The sequence below is a fragment of the Oncorhynchus tshawytscha genome, linkage group LG12, assembly GCF_018296145.1.
Source record: "Oncorhynchus tshawytscha isolate Ot180627B linkage group LG12, Otsh_v2.0, whole genome shotgun sequence".
NCBI classification, from domain to species: Eukaryota; Metazoa; Chordata; class Actinopteri; order Salmoniformes; family Salmonidae; genus Oncorhynchus; species Oncorhynchus tshawytscha.
The window spans coordinates 20,987,135-21,006,564 of record NC_056440.1 but is presented as its reverse complement, the minus strand read 5'-3'; positions in this window follow the sequence as shown (position 1 = coordinate 21,006,564).

The following is a 19,430-nucleotide window of genomic DNA, read 5'->3' as shown; positions in this document are numbered from 1 at the left end:
GCCTGTTCAAACCACTTTCATATCGTCTGAGATCCCTAAAGATTGGAAAGCTGCCGCGATCATCCCCCTCTTCAAAGGGGGAGTCACTCTTTGTATGGAATGATCTGCAGAGCTTTTTTGTTGTTCTACCCCTCCCTTTTTCTCCCCAATATTGTGATATCCAATTGGTAGTTATAGTTTTGTCCAATCTCTGCAACTCTCCTCCGGACTCGGGAGAGGCAAAGGTTGAGAACCATCCCTCCTCCGAAACACTACCCTGCTAAGCCGCACTGCTTCTTGACACACTGCTTGCTTAACACGGAACCCAAAACTGCTGCACGCGTGCACGCCATCGTGCATACATTTATGTTGTACCCCCACACCAAACGCGATCTCTGCACGCAGGTCAAAATATCAAAAACAAACTCTGAACCAATTACATTAATTTGGGGACAGGTCAAAAAGCATGAAACATTTATGGCAATTTAGCAAGCTAGCTAATTTGTCCTATTTAGCTAGCTTGCTGTTACTAGCTAATTTGTCCTGGGATATAAACATTGAGTTGTTATTTTACCTAAAATGCACAAGTTCCTCTACTCCAACAATTAATCCACACACAAAACGGTCAACCAAATCGTTTCTTGTCATCTCTCCTCCTTCCAGGCCTTTTCTTCTCTGGACTTTATATTGCGATTGGCAACTTTCATAAATTAGGTGCATTGCCGCCACTGACCACGTTCGTCTTTGTCACCCACGTGGGTATAACCAATGAGGAGATGGCACGTGGGTACCTGCTTCTATAAACCAATGAGATGGGAGAGAAAGGACTTGCTGTGCGATCTGCTTCACAAATAGCACAAACTTCTATTTTAGTCCTTGGCAACGCAGACGCTCCTTGGCATGCACGCACGCACAGTGGGTGCAATAATTGAATAATATAGATTTCTACATTTATTTTGCACGCGACGAGAGCAGTGTAGTCAGGGTGTAACCCGGAAGCCAGCTGCACCAATTTATGTCAGAGGAAACACTGTCCAGCTGGCAACCAAAGTCAGCATGCAGGTACCTGGCCCGCCACAAGGAGTCACTGAAGCATGATGGGACAAGGAAATCTAAATCCTCCCCTAATCCGGACAATGCTGGGCCAATTGTGCTGCCACCTCATGGGTCTCCCGGTCAAGGCTGGCTGAGACACTGCTTCCCACAGTTGTGTCAAGTTCCCTGGATGTCCTTTGGGCGGTGGACCATTCTTGATACACACGGGAAACTGTTGAGTGAAAAAAAAACAGCAGCGTTGCAGTTCTTGATACAAACTGGCGCGCCTTGCACCTGCTACCATAACATGTTCAAAGGCACTTAAATATTTTGTCTTGCCAATTCACCCTCAATGGCACACATACACAATCCATGTCTCAAGGCTTAAAAATCCTTCTTTAATCTGTCTCCATTGATTTGAAGTGGATGTAACAAGTGACTTCAATAAGGGATCATAGCTTTCACCTGGGTTCACCTGGTCATGGAAGGAGCAGGTGTTTTTAATATTTGTACACTCAGTGTACGTTGTATGTTTGAATGTTGTACATTTTTCTTAAATTTTGTTAATGCAGGGCTCCCTTGGAAAAGAGGCATTGGTCTCAATGGGACTCCCTGCTAAAATAAAGGTTAGTAATCTTATTATTTAAAAAAAAGTTTTACCATCTAAATTGCAGGGGTCTGAAGGGATAGCATTCTATAAATTCTCTGGTCCCACTTTAAATTACGTTCAGCTAATAAAGGCTTCATAAAGACTTCATAATGCTTTCATAAGAACTACATAAATGTGTTATAAAGCATCTATAACCGTATGTCGTGATTAATAAAGGGTTCATAAAGACTTCATAATGCTTTCATAAGAACTACATAAATGTGTTATAAAGCATCTATAACCGTATGTCGTGATTAATAAAGGGTTCACAAATGTGACACCAGGCAACAATTACCTTGATGAAAGCCACCAACATAAGGAAATTGAAAATGGCTTTGTTGTGAAACAAAGTTAAATGTTCCTCACAAACACACACACAAAAAATATAACAAGCCATACCGTGAGGTGCTGGGCCCAGTCAGGTCTTTGACAACAATATAACAAGCCATACCGTGAGGTGCTGGGCCCAGTCAGGTCTTTGACAACAATATAACAAGCCATACCGTGGGGTGCTGGGCCCAGTCAGGTCTTTGACACATTCACCCTCTCTACCGCTGAAAGATCAGCCACAAAATGTTGGCATCATTGTAACAGGTTGTAATCAAGTTTGGTCTCCGTCTTGTAAACAGAAGAGGACTACCTGGTGTGGTAGTCTCAGGTACGGTAGGACTACTCCAAATCATCTCGGGTCTGACATACACAAACGCAAGCTTTGCAGTTCCATCAACCTATGTAAAAACTTCACACCCTACAGTAACCTTTGGATCATGAGAGAACTTTCATAAATCAGCAGAACTTTTAACCTACTTATTGACACATTATGTAGTGTCCTGTAATGCTTTGTTTGAAATGAGACTTACCCCATAATGATGAAGCAATTTTTGCAAAATAAATAAATAAAATATCACATTTACATAAGTATTCAGGCCCTTTACTCAGGTACTTTGTTGAAACACCTTTGGCAGCGATTACAGCCTTGAGGCTTTTTGGGTATAACACTACAAGCTTGGCACACCTGTATTTGGGAGTTTATACCATTATTCTTTGCAGATCCTCTCAAGCTCTGTCAGGTTGGATGGGGAGTATCGTTTCACAGCTATTTTCAGGCCTCAATAGATGTTAGATCGGGTTCAAATCCGGGCTCTGGCTGGGCCACTCAAGGACATTCAGAGACTTGTCCCAAAACCTCTCCTGTGTTGTATTGGCTGTGTGCTTTGGGTAGTTATCCTGTTAGAAGGTGAACCTTCACCCCAGTCTGAGGTCCTGAGCACTCTGGAGCAGGTTTTCAACAAGGATCTCTTTGTACTTTAAGCTGTTCATCTTTCCCTTGATCCTGACTAGTCTCCCAGTGCCTGCTGCTGAAAAACATCCTCAAAACATGATGCTGCCAGAGTTCAATCTTGGTTTCATCAGACCAGATAATCTTGTTTCTCATGGTCTGAGTCCTTTAGGTGCCTTTTGGCATACTGTCATGTGCCTTTTTACTGAGGAGTGGCTTCTGTCTGCCCACTACCATAAAGGCCTGATTGGTGGAGTGCTGCAGAGATGGTTGTCCTTCTGGAAGGTTCTCCCATCTCCACAGAGGAACTCTGGAGCTCTGTCAGAGTGACCATCGGTTTCTTGGTCACCTCGCTGACCAAGGCCCTTCTCCTCCCGTTGCTAGAACTGGCCGCCTGGACAAACTGAGCAAGAGTCTTGGTGGTTCCAAACTTTGTCCGTTTAAGAATGATGGAGGCCACGGTGTCCTTGGGGACTTTCAATGCTGCACACATTTCTTTTGTACCCTTCCACAGATCTGTGCCTCGACACAATCCTGTCTCGGAGCTCATGGCTTGGTTTTTGTTCTGACATGCACTGTCAACTGTAGGACCTTTATAGACCGGTGTGTGCCTTTCCAAATCATGTCCAATCAATTGAATGTACAACATGTGGACTCCAAGTTGTAGAAACATCTCAAGGATGATCAATGGAAACAGGATGCACCTGAGCTCAATTTTGAGTCTCAGCAAAGGGGCTGAATTCTTATGTAAATGTAATATACACTGCTCAAAAAAATAAAGGGAACACTAAAATAACACATCCTAGATCTGAATGAATGAATGAAATATTATTATTAAATAGTTTTTTCTTTACATAGTTGAATGTGCTGACAACAAAATCACACACATTATTAAATGGAAATCAAATTTATCAACCCATGGAGGTCTGGATTTGGAGTCACACTCAAAATTAAAGTGGAAAACCACACTACAGGCTGATCCAACTATGATGTAATGTCCTTAAAACAAGTCAAAATGAGGCTCAGTAGTGTGTGTGGCCTCCACGTGCCTGTATGATCTCCTTACAATGCCTGGGCATGCTCCTGATGAGGTGGCGGATGGTCTCCTGAGGAATCTCCTCCCAGACCTGGACTAAAGCATCCGCCAACTCCTGGACAGTCTGTGGTGCAACGTGGCGTTGGTGGATGGAGCGAGACATGATGTCCCAGATGTGCTCAATTGGATTCAGGTCTGGGGAACGGGCAGGCCAGTACATAGCATCAATGCCTTCCTCTTGCAGGAACTGCTGACACACTCCAGCCACATGAGCTCTAGCATTGTCTTTCATTAGGAGGAACCCAGGGCCAACCGCACCAGCATATGATCTCACAAGGGGTCTGAGGATCTCATCTCGGTACCTAATGGCAGTCAGGCTACCTCTGGCGAGCACATGGAGGGCTGTGCGGCCCCCCAAAGAAATGCCACCCCACACCATGACTGACCCACCGCCAAACCGGTCATGCTGGAGGATATTGCAGGCAGCAGAACGTTCTCCACGGCGACTTCACGTCTGTCACGTGCTCAGTGTGAACCTGCTTTCAGCTGTGAAGAGCACAGGGCGCCAGTGGCGAATTTGCCAATCCTGGTGTTCTCTGGCAAATGCCAAACGTCCTGCACGGTGTTGGGCTGTAAGCACAACCCAACCTATGGACGTCGGGCCCTCATACCACCCTCATGGAGTCTGTTTCTGACCGTTTGAGCAGACACATGCACATTTGTGACCTGCTGGAGGTCATTTTGCAGGGCTCTGGCAGTGCTCCTCCTGCTCCTCCTTGCACAAAGGTGGAGGTAGCGGTCCTGCTGCTGGGTTGTTGCCCTGCTACGGCCTCCTCCACGTCTCCTGATGTACTGGCTTGTTTCCTGGTTGCGCCTCTGTGCTCTGGACACTACGCTGACAGACACAGCAAACCTTCTTGCCACAGCTCGCGTTGATGTGCCATCCTGGATGAGCTGCACTACCTGAGCCACTTGTGTGGGTTGTAGACTCCGTCTCATGCTGCTGCTACTACTAGAGTGAAAGCACCGCCAGCATTCAAAAGTGACCAAAACATCAGCCAGGAAGCATAGGAACTGAAGTGGTCTGTGGTCACCACCTGCAGAACCACTCCTTTATTGGGGGTATAATTTCCACCTGTTGTCTATTCCATTTGCACAACAGCATGTGAAATTTATTGTCAATCAGTGTTGCTTCCTAAGTGGACCGTTTAATTTCACAGAAGTGTGATTGACTTGGAGTTACATTGTGTTGTTTAAGTGTTCCCTTTATTTTTTTGAGCAGTGTATAAACTCAGCAAAAAAAGAAACGTCCCTTTTTCAGGACCCGGTCTTTCAAAAATAATTAGTAAAAATCCAAATAACTTCAGATCTTCATTGTAAAGGGTTTTGACACTGTTTCCCATGCTTATTGAACCATGAGCAATTCATGAACATGCACCTGTGGAACTGTCATTAAGACACTAACAGCTTACAGACGGTAGGCAATTAAGGTCAGTTATGAAAACTTAGGACACTATAAAGAGGCCTTTCTACTGACTCTGGAAAAACACCAAAAGAAAGATGCCCAGGGTCCCTACCCAGCTGTGTGAACGTGCATTAGGCATGCTGCAAGGAGGCATGAGGACTGCATATGTGGCCAGGGCAATAAATTGCAATGTCCGTACTGTGAGACGCCTAAGACAGCGCTCCAGGGAGACCGGACGGACAGCTGATCGTCCTCGCAGAGGCAGACCACGTGTAACAATACCTGCACAGGATCGGTACATCTGAACATCACACCTGCGAGACAGGTACAGGATGGCAACAACAACTGCCCGACTTACACCAGGAACACACAATCCCTCCATCACTGCTCAGACTGTCCGCAATAGGCTGAGAGAGGCTGGCCCGTGTGCTTGTAGGCCTGTTGTAAGGCAGGTCCTCACCAGACATAACCGGCAACAACATTGCCTATGGGCACAAACCCACTGTCGCTAGACCAAACAGGACTGGCAAAAAGTGCTCTTCACTGAAGAGTCGCGGTTTTGTCTCACCAGGGGTGATGGTCGGCTTTGCGTTTATCGTCGAAGGAATGAGCATTACACAGAGGCCTGTACTCTGGAGCGGGATCGATTTTGGAGGTGGAGGGTCCGTCATGGTCTGGGGCGATGTCACAGCATCATTGGACTGCGCTTGTTGTCATTGCAGGCAATCTCAATGCTGTGCGTTACAGGGAAGACATCCTCCTCATGTGTTACCCTTCCTGCAGGCTCATCCTGACATGACCCTCCAGTATGACAATGCCACCAGCCGTACTGCTCGTTCTGTGCGTGATTTCCTGCAAGACAGGAATGTCAGTGTTCTGCCATGGCCAGCGAAGAGCCTGGATCTCAATCCCGTTGAGCACATCTGGAACCTGTTGGATCGGAGGGTGAGGGCTAGGGCCATTCCCTCCAGAAAGGTCCGGGAACTTGCCTTGGTGGAGTGGAGTGGAGTGACATCTCACAGCAAGAACTAGCAAATCTGGTGCAGTCCATGAGGAGGAGTTCCACTGCAGTACTTAATGCAGCTGGTGGCCACACCAGATACTGTTACTTTTGATTTGTTCAGGGACACATTATTCCATTTCTGTTGGTCACATATCTGTGGAACTTGTTCAGTTTGTCTGTTGAATCTTATGTTCATACAAATATTTACACATGTTAAGTTTGCTGAAAATAAACGCAGTTGACAGTGAGAGGACATTTCTTTTTTTGCTGAGTTTATATATCTTTTTTTGTTTCTAAAAACATGTTTTTGCTTTGTCTTTATGGGCTATTGTGTGTAGATTGAGGGGGGGAAAACGATTTAATCAACGTTAGAATAAGGCTTTAACAATGTTGAACAGTCAAGAGGTCTGAATACTTTGAGTGCACTGTATGTAATCTAACACTTATACAACTACTACAACCTTTTTATTGGAATTCAAATTATTTTAACTTAATATTTTTTTCACTGCCCAGTGGCACCAGAAGTGGTCATTTGATTTGCGAACTCCATAACATGTGCGTTTACTGAACTACAGAAAAACTGCTAACCAGATGGTGCATGCATACTGAATGAAAGGGAACTACACAAAAAAAGTTTCCTTCATTTTTCCCAGACCTCAAAAATGGTCCCCTGATGTGATTTAGACATTATTCTGAACACAGAAAATCCAAGGAAATCCAAACTTGATATTTTCTGGAGAAACCTGAAATAAAATGGAGCAAATCCGAAACCTGAAAAAACAAAACGTAGAAAACGGAGTAGTAAAAAAACAGAATTGGATTTTAAAGTGCCTTATCAACTTTTTTAGAGTGTGTATTCTTCTGCAGCACAGCATTTAGGGGAAAGTTGAGATCAGGTCAAACATTGTTTGGGCCACCCTAGAAAGAGTTTAGAGTAATACTTGTATATACCATTTATCCAAAGTGACTTACATTTTGATGTATGGGTGATCCTGGGAATCTTTACCATTATCCTGGTGTTGCAATGCTCTACCAAGATGCATGACAAGGTTATACATTTTTTGTGAAGCCTCCATTTTAATGTGATTTATAATGCCTTTATGCCACACTTCATAAAGAACAGGTTCATGTCATTTTTGACATGGGTTATTTCACACAGCTATTCCATTTTATCAACCTTTTATAGAGCATGACGAACAGTTCTAGATGCTTGTTAAGACTTTATGTAGCTCTTATGAAGGCATTATGCACGCTTTATGAAGCCTGTTTAAGCTGAACCTTTGTTGGAAGGAAACCAAATCAGTTTCTATGATTTGAAATGACCCTATATTCAAGAGAATGCTGTGTCTCAACCGATGACTGGCACGACACAAACAGCTCAGACAATGTAAACTAGGGTCTACGCTACAACATACGGGAAAATTATAAACATTTGAGTTGAATTATAAAATAGCTTGACAACCTTTTTTGTAAGCTTTCAAAGGACATTGATTTTGATATTTATATCTTAAAGCATCATTGACATAATTAATAGAAGTTTGAATATTTGACATTTTGGCCTTACCCAGGCCTCCTTTAAGACACCGTAATGATTCATCTGTAGGAGCTACAAAGCAAAAAATTGGTAATATATGAAGCTTTACCTCTTGCTCTGTGATGAGTATTTTTTTTATTAAATAAAAATGCTCTTGCATAAAATATTCAGACATTAATAAATAAATAAATATATATACAGTTTTTAATTTGGCTAGTCAAAAATATATTTTGTTGAACCTATCCACTCTACGGGCATATCAAAGTTCCAGTGGGATCTCTGCTAGCTTGAAAGTTATGGCCCATTTTTTGAGACAAATTGACATGGTAGGCAATCACATCACTCCTTTTACTGGTCATTGCACTTCCTTCGAATCGCCAGCAGAGGGCAACCATTTTGAATCGATTTTCACATTCTGTTGCTAATGGTTACATGTTGGATCATAACTAAAAGTTGCAGAGATCCCGCTCTTGAATTTAATTGAAATGAAGACACTGCTTATATTACAGAGCAAGTGGTAAAGCTTCATGACACCAATTCTTAAAGGAAGTCTGGTTAAGGCCAAAATCTCACGTTTCAACTTCAATTATTTATTTCAATTATGCTTTATTAACATACAAATGTCATATCAACACTTCCTCCAAAGCACCCTTCTATGTGTTAAGCGGGGTGGAGCAGGTGAACCCAAGTGCAGACTCAGACGAGAAGACAGGGATAAGGTAACCAAGGTATTTATTGGGGCAGGGCAGGGAAGCAAGACTGATGAGATGAGGAACTGGCGACACAGGGACCAGAGTCAGAGCGGATGGAACTGTAGCAGAGAGAAATGCAGCGTCAGGCTAGGGAAAACGAGCAACACAGGATAACAAGATCTATGCAGGAACAAACGGCTTGAAATGCAGACTGACTGAGCAGAGGCTACAATCTGTCAGGATGGGAGTGGCAGGACTGAGTATTTGTAGAGGTCTTGATTATGGAACAGGTTGCAGCTGGTGTGGATCTGCTCTGACTCCAAGCACACCTGTTTCCACTCACACAATCAGATACACCCACACAGAGAGGGAGAGAGCACTGGGGGAGTGGTGGCAGGTTAGGGAGACACAGTATGAGAAGTAGAGGGTGTGGCAGGGCAGATGTAACACTATGGATTACATTTAGTGAAAATCCCCCAAATCAAGGTATATTTTTTTGTTTGTTCTAGTTTCCCCTAAAGGGAAAGGGTGTCATTTGGGACATAACCGTAACTTCTTATCACCATTTTACCTCAGATAATAAGGGAAATATAAAAAAAATATTTGCATGACAATTACAGAAGATGGGTAGGTATAGACTTCTGAACCATTGAACTTGACAACAGTAAAAAAACGTATGTGAATAATGGCATTGAATCAGTCCAGAGGCTATGACTCAGCTACTCACATCATTTACCGCCACAGGAGTTGTCCTGACCTACAGAATAATAACTTTCGAACACTGATTGAAACTAGTTTGTCCTTAACATTGATCTCTACTCTCACACTGTGGAGGTGGTGATGACATTCTAATAATAGTGCCTATAGTCTTGTCACAGGATGGTTCATCTTTCAGTATTCTAGCACCTGGTTACAGCATGATTTCTTTGTAAAAGAATATAGCCAGTTACCGGGTGTGACCTGCTCGCTTTTTCTTTAAATATAGTTGATGGATGCAAGGAACAGGACATTAACTAGTAGTGATTTGACTGATCACTAATACACATGAAGGAGGCTCTCTCTGGCTGTACAATAACGTATGCAGGAGAGTCTTCAATGGCTCTGGGGGATAGGCTCATTCTGTTTAAGCCAATTAGAAGGAACTTGACGCTGTAGTGGATGCGGTTACGTAAGATCAGACTGCTTGGGCTACTCATATGCTGTGTGCAGCAGCAGTGCAGTTGATGGATACAGTGAACTGCTGCATGTTGCATAAATACTGTACATTTGACTATTGTGATGCATAATTGTCATGGTAATTTGATGTCCAGTCAATGAGCATTATGGGTCATTCTACCGAGTTTCAATAACGGCCTACAAATGTTTAAATTATTTACATTGTGATAAGGGGGGAGTGGGATAAGTTGAGACACCCTTGTTTCTAGGAAACCATACACAACAGTGGAGGCTTCTCAGAGGAGGAAGGGAAGGACCATCCTACTCAGTGAATTTCAGAAAAATGTAAAGAGGTAATGACCACTCAACTCCACTACCATTATCAACTCTCTTGACATTAACTGAAGCCGTGTCTCATATTGCCCACACAACCACTGGCATATTGAATGTTTCCTCTCCAACCATTGAAGAATCTAACAAAGTAGCCATCCAGTGAGTAGACCTGTACATTTTCTCATTACTGTGTGTAGAGTCGATCACAATCACATTATTGCACATCAATGATTTTACTCCTTGGACAAACAAATGTTTTGATATTTTGTCTGTGTAGTGTATTTTGTTATTGTTTTTGGTCTCCCCAGTCAAATCCTGTCCTGCCCTCAGTGGAAGAGTTGAGCTCTGCTCCAACACCATCCATCCATCCATGATGAGCCTGTCCTGCACTGAAGCCTATGAACACCTCAACCCCTGTCCTACACTGAAGTCAAGTCTCTGAACACCTCAACCCCTGTCCTGCACTGAAGTCAAGTCTCTGAACACCTCAACTCATGCCTCATACCCTCATTTAATCACTGCTGTGATCCTTTCCCAACACTGTGTACAGTGCCTTGCGAAAGTATTCGGCCCCCTTGAACTTTGCGACCTTTTGCCACATTTCAGGCTTCAAACATAAAGATACAGTTTTATATTTTTTTGTGAAGAATCAACAAGTGGGACACAATCATGAAGTGGAACGACATTTATTGGATATTTCAAACTTTTTTAACAAATCAAAAACTGAAAAATTGGGCGTGCAAAATTATTCAGCCCCTTTACTTTCAGTGCAGCAAACTCTCTCCAGAAGTTCAGTGAGGATCTCTGAATGATCCAATGTTGACCTAAATGACTAATGATGATAAATACAATCCACCTGTGTGTAATCAAGTCTCCGTATAAATGCACCTGCACTGTGATAGTCTCAGAGGTCTGTTAAATGCGCAGAGAGCATCATGAAGAACAAGGAACACACCAGGCAGGTCCGAGATACTGTTGTGAAGAAGTTTAAAGCCGGATTTGGATACAAAAAGATTTCCCAAGCTTTAAACATCCCAAGAAGCACTGTGCAAGCAATAATATTGAAATGGAAGGAGTATCAGACCACTGCAAATCTACCAAGACCTGGCCGTCCCTCTACACTTTCAGCTCATACAAGGAGAAGACTGATCAGAGATGCAGCCAAGAGGCCCATGATCACTCTGGATGAACTGCAGAGATCTACAGCTGAGGTGGGAGACTCTGTCCATAGGACAACAATCAGTCGTATATTGCACAAATCTGGCCTTTATGGAAGAGTGGCAAGAAGAAAGCCATTTCTTAAAGATATCCATAAAAAGTGTTGTTTAAAGTTTGCCACAAGCCACCTGGGAGACACACCAAACATGTGGAAGAAGGTGCTCTGGTCAGATGAAACCAAAATTGAACTTTTTGGCAACAATGCAAAACGTTATGTTTGGCGTAAAAGCAACACAGCTCATCACCCTGAATACACCATCCCCACTGTCAAACATGGTGGTGGCAGCATCATGGTTTGGGCCTGCTTTTCTTCAGCAGGGACAGGGAAGATGGTTAAAATTGATGGGAAGATGGATGGAGCCAAATACAGGACCATTCTGGAAGAAAACCTGATGGAGTCTGCAAAAGACCTGAGACTGGGACGGAGATTTGTCTTCCAACAAGACAATGATCCAAAACATAAAGCAAAATCTACAATGGAATGGTTCAAAAATAAACATATCCAGGTGTTAGAATGGCCAAGTCAAAGTCCAGACCTGAATCCAATCGAGAATCTGTGGAAAGAACTGAAAACTGCTGTTCACAAATGCTCTCCATCCAACCTCACTGAGCTCGAGCTGTTTTGCAAGGAGGAATGGGAAAACATTTCAGTCTCTCGATGTGCAAAACTGATAGAGACATACCCCAAGCGACTTACAGCTGTAATCGCAGCAAAAGGTGGCGCTACAAAGTATTAACTTAAGGGGGCTGAATAATTTTTGCACGCCCAATTTTTCAGTTTTTGATTTGTTAAAAAAGTTTGAAATATCCAATAAATGTCGTTCCACTTCATGATTGTGTCTTTATGTTTGAAGCCTGAAATGTGGCAAAAGGTTGCAAAGTTCAAGGGGGCCGAATACTTTCGCAAGGCCACTGTAAGTAACCCTCTCATTCCAATTCCCCATAATATACACGTCTTTATTAAGTGCTTTAGGTTAAAACAATTTGTTATTGACGATTATTGAAACACGCTTTGTCTCTGTGCGGTTGGCGCCTATACCATGGGTCTCCCATCCTGTTAATTATTTTTCAACAATAACTGCCAGGGTACGATTAAGCAACAAGGCCCGAGGAGGTGTGGTGTATTGGCCATAGAGGTCGACCGATTATGATTTTTCAACGCCGATACTGATTATTGGAGGACCAAAAATTGTGTGTGTGTGTTTGTGTACTAATGACAATTACAACAGGACTGAATGAACACTTATTATAACAAATAAATGAAATCAATTTAGTCTCAAATAAATAATGAAACATGTTCAATTTGGTTTAAATAATGCAATAGCACAGTGTTGGAGAAGAAAGTAAAAGGGCAGTATGTGCTATGTAAAAAAGCTAACATTTAAGTTCCTTGCTCAGAACATATGAAAGCTGGTAGTTCCTTTTAACATGAGTCTTCAATATTCCCAGGTAAGAAGTTTTAGGTTGTAGTTATTATAGGAATTATAAGGCTATTTTTCTCTATACCATGAGTATTTCATATACCTTTTGACTATTGGTTGTTCTTATAGGCACTATAGTATTGCCAGCCTAATCTCGGGAGTTGGTAGGCTTAAAGTCATAAACAGCGCTGTGCTTCAAGCATTGTGAAGAGCTGCTGGAAAACAGTGTCATGACGTTGGCCTGGGGGGTAGGTTTATGACAGTCATAAATACCTGTTCCCCCCTGTTTCCTCTCTCTACCCTACTGATGTGACATTTGAAAACCCCTTGGTTAACATAGAGATTCTGGGAACATCAGAAGGTGGGGAGAAATGAACTATATTCTGGTAATCCGACCAATTGAACATGTACGGTGTTACTTAATGAATATGATGTCAGTTCGGTTGTCATCTGAGACATTCTCATCAATGATAAGATGACATAAACTCTACAGTGGAAAGTCTGCACATTGTAGTTATCAGATTCACATGGAATTGTTGTTCAATTTAAGTGTTTGAATATAAAATTATTGGTGAAGAGATTAAATGTAATTTTAGCTTCCAAATGAGAGATTTGGGTTAGGGCTCTGCTCAATCAGTGGCGCGCCCCTGTGAAGAGACATGGGTTATAAAACTTTTCAAACACACCCTCCTCTCCCTTCCTATATAAAGCCTTGATGACAATATAACCTCCTGTTCCAAGTACGTGAGGTCTGCAGACGCTGCGTTAAAAGGACTAACATGTCAACTACAGAACTAAGCCAACCTCAGCGTGAGCTTTGGTTGCGAATGGTATGAACTTTGAACTCTTATTCACTACAGAAGTGATACCTCCTAGCCGTTGAGTTACCCACAGTAGCTGCAAACGCAGGCTAGGAAAGAACAGACAGAGTATCTAGTCTACCACACAACGACGTTACTACCACGTATCCAATTGACCACCAGAAACATTCTTCAAAGGACTCAGTTTGGCAACACGGCCTTCCATCTACCACCCACCTACCGAAGCGCAGCTCAGAGTAAATATTTATTGCATTTTCCTTTTCCAAATGAGCGGTAATTTAGAATGCATGAGATACTGTATTTACGATAGCACAGCTTCTCCCTTTGTCCCTCAGTCTTCCCGTTCTTTCACTCAAACCCAGCCCCTTTTCTTTTGTGTAACCAGCTGTCATATCTGTTCCGCCCGCTAGGGACATTTTCCTTTATGATGTAATTTGTCATCAAGGTATGATTCATTCTTTCCACATGTAATTCTGTGTGATTAGTAAGTTATTTAGTAAATAAATAATTAAACCTAATTTTATATTGCTGATTCAACTTGTTAGCCAGGGTTCGTGCAGATAACCAAGAATTGACAACTTTCAGATGAGACTGAATTAAGGTGACAATTAATATTGACTGCTATTGATGTAAAATATTACTAGGTCTTTGAGTTTATTCGGAAGATAACAGCTCTATAAATATTATTTTGTGGTGCCCCGACACTCTAGTTAATTACATTTACATGATTAGTTCAATCAGGTAATATTAATTACGGAGAAAGGATTTTATAGAATAGCATGTCATATCACTTAACCCGGCATAGCCAAAGACACGACAACAGGAAAGTGCTGTTTGAATGAATAATTACGAGCCTGCTGCTGCCTACCACCGCTCAGTCAGACTGCTCTATCAAATATCAAATCAGACTTAATTATAATATAAACACACAAATCCGGAAACTATCATTTAGAAAACAAAATGTTTATTCTTTCAGTGAAATACGGAATCGTTCCGTGTTTTATCAAACGAGTGGCATCCCTAAGTCTAAATATTGCTGTTACATTGCACAACCTTCACTGTTATAATTATGTACAATTCTGGCAAATTAATTATGGTCTTTGTTAGGAAGAAATGGTCTTCACACAGTTCGCAACGAGCCAGGCAGCCCAAACTGCTGCATATACCCTGACTCTGCTTGCACAGAATGCTGGAGAAGTGACACAATTTCCCTAGTTAATATTTTTTTTGCGAATGCGCTTGTTTGGCGAAGTAGGCTGTGATTCGATGATGCACTGCTCAAAAAAATAAAGGGAACACTAAAATAACACATCCTAGATCTGAATTAATGAAATATTCTTATTAAATACTTTTTTCTTTACATAGTTGAATGTGCTGACAACAAAATCACTCAATGGAAATCAAATGTATCAACCCATGGAGGTCTGGATTTGGAGTCACACTCAAAATTAAAGTGGAAAACCACACTACAGGCTGATCCAACTTTGATGTAATGTTCTTAAAACAAGTCAAAATGAGGCTCAGTAGTGTGTGTGGCCTCCACGTGCCTGTATTACCTCCCTACAATGCCTGGGCATGCTCCTGATGAGGTGGCGGATGGTCTCCTGAGTGATCTCCTCCCAGACCTGGACTAAAGCATCCGCCAACTCCTGGACAGTCTTTGGTGCAACGTGGCGTTGGTGGATGGAGCGAGACATGATGTCCCAGATGTGCTCAATTGGATTCAGGTCTGGGGAACGGGCGAGCCAGTCCATAGCATCAATGCCTTCCTCTTGCAGGAACTGCTGACAGACTCCAGCCACATGAGGTCTAGCATTGTCTTGCATTAGGAGGAACCCAGGGCCAACCGCACCAGCATATGGTCTCACAAGGGGTCTGAGGATCTCATCTCGGTACCTCATGGCAGTCAGGCTACCTCTGGCGAGCACGTGGAGGGCTATGCGGCCCCCCAAAGAAATGCCACCCCACACCATGACTGACCCACCGCCAAACCGGTCATGCTGGAGGTTGTTGCAGGCAGCAGAACGTTTTCCACGACGTCTCCAGACTGTCACGTCTGTCACATGTGCTCAGTGTGAACCTGCCTTCATCTGAAGAGCACAAGGCGCCTGTGGCGAATTTGCCAATCTTGGTGTTCTCTGGCAAATACCAAACGTCCTGCACGGTGTTGGGCTGTAAGCACAACCCCCACCTGTGGACGTCGGGCCCTCATACCACCCTCATGGAGTCTGTTTCTGACCGTTTGAGCAGACATATGCACATTTGTGGCCTGCTGGAGGTCATTTTGCAGGGCTCTGGCCGTGCTCCTCCTGCTCCTCCTTGCACAAAGGCGGAGGTAGCGGTCCTGCTGCTGGGTTATTGCCCTCCTACGGCCTCCTTCACATCTCCTGATGTACTGGCCTGTCTCCTGGTAGCGCCTCCATGCTCTGGACACTACGCTGACAGACACAGCAAACCTTCTTGCCACAGCTCGCATTGATGTGCCATCCTGGATGAGCTGCACTACCTGAGCCACTTGTGTGGGTTGTAGACTCCATCTCATGCTACCACTAGAGTGAAAGCACCGCCAGCATTCAAAAGTGACCAAAACATCAGCCATGAAGCATAGGAACTGAGAAGTGGTCTGTGGTCACCACCTGCAGAACCACTCCTTTATTGGGGGTGTCTTGCTAATTGCCTATAATTTCCACCTGTTGTCTATTCCATTTGCACAACAGCATGTGAAATTTATTGTCAATCAGTGTTGCTTCCTACGTGGACAGTTTGATTTCACAGAAGTGTGATTGACTTGGAGTTACATTGTGTTTAAGTGTTCCCTTTATTTTTTTGAGCAGTGTATATTAATTAAGGAGGCTGCGAATTTTCGCAGCTTTTTGTTAAAAATCGCGCAACATTTCAGCGCCTTGCTACTCATGTCAGGAATATAGTATATGCATATGATTAGTATGTGTGGATAGAAAACACTCAGACGTTTCTAAAACTGGTTAAATCACAGCTGTGACTATAACAGAACGTCTGTTTCATCGAAAAGCGCAGGAAAATCTGATCACTGAAAGTGGAAAAAAATATCCATGCGCCACTTACATGAATTGTTGAAGGTGAACCGTATTAAATGAGGCCGAGCTTGCAGTACCTACAGCTTCCACAGGATGTATAGAGTCTCCTCATTTGATTCGGATTTGATTCTTGGTCGAACCAACCCAAGGGAACCGATTCCCTCCGACCTGAAACAGGATGTTTTGGTCGAGGTTTTTCCGGTCATTTTTTCCAGACGATTGCCTATAGCATTTACATCGCCTCCTGATGAATTTTATCGCTTATTAACGTGTACTAATACCTAAAGTTGCATTACAAAAGTATTTCGAAGTGTTTTGTGAAAGTTTATCGTCGACTTTTTAACTTTTAAAAAATGACGTTACGTTATGAAACGCTATTTTTTCCCGTTTATCACACAGTCTTCATAGATCGATATCTAGGCTATATATGGACCGATTTAATCGAAAAAAAGACCCAATATTGATTATGGGACATCAAGGAGTGCCAACAAAGAAGATGGTCAAAGGTAATGAATGTTTTATATTTTATTTATGCGTTTTGGGTAGCGCCGTCTACCGCAAAATCTGTCTGTTTAGGTGACGTTGCAGTATTTTGGGGGTACATGCTATCAGATAATAGCTTCTCATGCTTTCGCCGAAAAGCATTTTACAAATCTGACTTGGTGGCTAGATTCACAACGAGTGTAGCTTTAATTCACTACCTTGAATGTGTATTTTAATGAAAGTTTCATGAAATTATGAATTTTATCAAAAACTATAGGTGGCGCTCTGAAATCCGCTGAGTGCTGTTCCTTCGTGGGAACAGTATTTTGCATCATCCTTAAGAAGTTAACAGGCACTGCATTGATTATATGCAGCGCAGGACAAGCTAGTTAAACTGGTAATATCACCAACCATGTGTAGTTAACTAGTGATTATGTTAAGATTCATTGTTTTTTATAAGATAAGTTTAATGCTAGCTAGCAACGTACCTTGACTCCTTGCTGCACTCGTGTAACAGGTGGTCAGCCTGCCACGCAAGTCTCCTCGTGGAGTGCAATGTAATCGGCCATAATTGGCGATTACCAATTTGTTATGAAAACTTGAAATCGACCTAATTAATCGGCCATGTCGATTAATTGGCCAATATTCCATGTCTACGGGCTGTTCTTAGGCCCGACGCGAAGCGCCTGGTACAGTCCTTAGCAGTGGTATATTGGCCAAAAACCACAAAACGCCTTATTGACAGATTTCCCTAAATAAATTCCGGCACCAAGCAAATTTCAGTTCTGCTGAGCTCAAACTTCAAAGTTCCCAAAATTTGGTGCAACTTCCGGCGCATGTTTATTGTGAACCCTGAGGCTGTAACCGCTTCACCGTTTTAAGTGCCTAAGTACTGTAGGCTACTGTGGCTATTTGACCATAATGTAGGCCTACCAGAGTGGCCTACTATACAAAACAATGTAGAAAATGCATCACATAAACATTTTCACATGGAAATAGCAGTTCTATCATTCAGAATACAGTAGTAGCCAATGTGTAGTGTTCAATGTAGGCCTACAGTCCATGAGACTTTTGAAAAAAAAACATGCAGGGCTTGACATGAACCTGTTTATCCACTTGTCCTTCAGACAAGGAGGTGACTGAACATTTTGCTGTGTTGTTTGATGCAAGAAACCACTTGACAAAATAAAATGCATTATTATTCCCATACCATTATTACAGCGAATCAGACAAATTATGCCACCCTCTGCCAATGGCTACTTAGCTTATTCAAGCCTAGTCTCAAAATACAACACTGCCCCTTTAAGACATGAAAAAAACGGCTCTTTACTTGACTCGCTGTAATGGAAATTTTAATGTTTGTGCTTGTAACTAATTTATGTGCTGTTCTATAAACCAATTTCTCGAATGTCCCTGTGTAAGAATTTTTGGCTAGAAATGTTCACGTTTTGTTCTCTTGTTGGAAGCAATCACTCCCCCATTTCTGACTACAAATGAGCTATAACTGGGCTATTAACTCACTAAATAGCAAAAAAACGGATACTGGCACTAAGACCACACTCAACCAGCTGTATAAGGCCATAAGCAAACAAGAAAATGCACATCTAGAAGCGACGCTCCTAGTGGCCGGGGACTTTAATGCAGGCAAACTTAAATCCGTTTTACCTCATTTCTACCAGCATGTCAAAGGTGCAACCAGAGGGAAAAAAACTCTGGACCACCTTTACTTCACACACAGAGACACATACAAAGCTCTTCCTCGCCCTTTATTTGGCAAATATCACCACAGACTGGAATATGTTCCGGGATTCATCCAATGGCATTGAGCAGTATACCACCTCAGTCACCGGCTTCATCAATAAGTGGATCGATGACGTCGTCCCCACAGTGACCCTACTGACATACTCCAACCAGAAGTCATGGATTACAGGCAACATCTGCACCGAGGCTAGAGCTGCTGCTTTCAAGGAGTGGGACACTAATCCGGACGCTTATAAGAAATCCTGCTATGCCCTCAGATGAACTATCAAACAGGCAAGGCATCAATACAGGACTAAGACTGAATCCTACTACACTGGCTCTGATGCTCGTCGGATGTGGCAGGGCTTGCAAACAATTAGACTACCAAGGAAAACCCAGCCGCGAGCTTCCCAGTGACACGAGCCTACCAGATGGGATAAATGCCTTTTTTTATGCTCGTTTCCAGACAAGCAACACTGAAGTATGAGAGCACCAGCTGTTCCGGACGACTGTGTGATCCCGCTCTCCGTA